This window comes from Oncorhynchus masou, chromosome 5 (assembly GCF_036934945.1).
Source record: "Oncorhynchus masou masou isolate Uvic2021 chromosome 5, UVic_Omas_1.1, whole genome shotgun sequence".
NCBI lineage: Eukaryota > Metazoa > Chordata > Actinopteri > Salmoniformes > Salmonidae > Oncorhynchus > Oncorhynchus masou.
In genome coordinates, this window is record NC_088216.1 from 11,560,487 (window position 1) to 11,562,986 (window position 2,500).

Consider the following 2,500-nt stretch of genomic DNA (forward strand, 5'->3'; position numbering starts at 1 on the left):
ACATCACTATAACATCACTATAACACTATAACATCACTATAACATCACTATTATCACTATATCATCACTATAACATTACTATAACATCACTATAAATCACTATAACACTATAACATCAACACTATAACACTATAACACCACTATAACACTATAACATCAACACTATAACACTATAACACCACTTTAACACTTTAACATCACTATAACACTATAACACTATAACACCACTATAACACTATAATATCACTATAACACTATAACACTATAACATCACTATAACACCACTATAACATCACTATAACACTATAACATCACTATAACACTATAACACTATAACATCACTATTACACTATAACATCACTATTACACTATAATATCACTATAACACTATAACACTATAACATCACTATAACACTATAACATCACTATTCCATCTATAAAACACTATAACATCACTATTACACTATAATATCACTATAACACTATAACACTATAACATCACTATAACATCACAATAACACTATAACACTATAACATCACTATTACACTAAAACACTATAACATCACTATAACATCACTATATCACTATAACTATAACATCACTATAACATCTATAAAACACTATAACATCGCTATAACACTATAACATCACTATAACACTATAACACTATAACACAACTATAACACTATAACATCAATATAACACTATAGCACTATAACACTATAACACCACTATAACACCACTATAACACTATAACACTATAACATCAATGTAACACAATAACACTATAACATCACTATAACACTATATCACTATTACACTATAACACCACTATAACACTATAACATCAATGTAACACAATAACACTATAACATCACTATAATACCCTTATAACACTATAACACTATCACATCACTATAACACTATATCACTATTACACTATAACACCACTATAACACCACTATAACACTATAACACTATAACACTATAACACAACTATAACACTATAACATCAATATAACACTATAACACTATAACATCACTATAACACCACTATAACAATATAACATCACTAAAACACTATCACACTATAACACTATAACATCACTATAACACTATAATACTATAACACCACTATAACATCACTATAACACTATAACATCACTATAACACTATAACACTATAACATCACTGTAACATCACTATAACACTATAACACTATAACACCACTATAACATCACTATAACACTATAACATCACTATAACACTATAACACTCTAACACTATAACATCACTATAACACTATAACACCACTATAACACTATATTACTATTACACTATAAAATCAATATAACACTATAACACTATAACACTATAACATCACTATAACATCACTATAACATCACTATAACACTATAACACTATAACATCACTATAACACTATAACATCAATATAACACTATAACACTATAACATCACTATAACACTATAACATCACTATAACACTATAAGACTATAACATCACTATATCCCCAAACTGTGTGTGTGTAACACTATAACATGTTATAACACTATATGTGTGTATGTGTAACAATTATACATCACTATAACACTATAACATCACTATAATATCACTGTGTGTAACATCACTATGTTTGTGTGTATGTGTGTATAACATGTTTGTTTGTGTGTAACGTGTATTTATTATGTGTGTGTGTATAACATCACTGTGATACCAGTATGTGTGTGTGTGTGTGTGTGTGTGTGTGTGTGTGTGTGTGTGTGTGTGTGTTACAGCCAGTGACTATTAACATAAAAGTAGATACCATTTAGCAGACACTTTAATCCAAAGAGACATACAGTCATGTGTGCATTTTATTTCTGGGTTGTAATAGGATTCAGATCCGTTATCCTGGCATTGCAAGTGCCCTGCTCTCCCAACTGAGTTCCACAGGACCATCGCCCAGGTCTGGGGTTGCCAGGGGCTTTGCCAGGACAACACAGTCCATGTGGGTTAGTCACCATCCCTCAGGGGGACAGAAGCCTCGTTCCGTTGGCTGTGTGTGTGTGTGTGTGTGTGTGTGTGTGTGTGTGTGTGTGTGTGTGTGTGTGTGTGTGTGTGTGTGTGTGTGTGTGTGTGTGTGTGTGTGTGTGTGTGTGTGTGTGTGACTCATAGCTGTAACTCAGCTGTATCTCTCACAGATGGATGGTTGTGTTTCCTGAGATATTTAGATGCATAATCTCTCCTTAACCCTTTTTCTGTCTCTCTTTCATTCTCCATTTCTGACTCCCTCACTCCCTTCCATGCTCCTTCTATCCTGTCTGTCTCCCCCATCTCTCACTCCCTTCCATGCTCCTTCTATCCTGTCTGTCTCCCCCATCTCTCACTCCCTTCCATGCTCCTTCTATCCTGTCTGTCTCCCCAATCTCTCCTCTCACTCCATTCCATGCTCCTTCTATCCTGTCTGTCTCCCCCATCTCTCCTCTCACTCCCTTCCA

The 2,500-nt window shown here is 33.8% G+C and overlaps 1 pseudogene; it reads right to left on the reverse strand.

The window, feature by feature from the left end:
* Positions 1 to 2,500, reverse strand: part of LOC135525969 (breast cancer anti-estrogen resistance protein 3 homolog) — a 26,187-nt pseudogene that overhangs the window by 22,683 nt on the left and 1,004 nt on the right.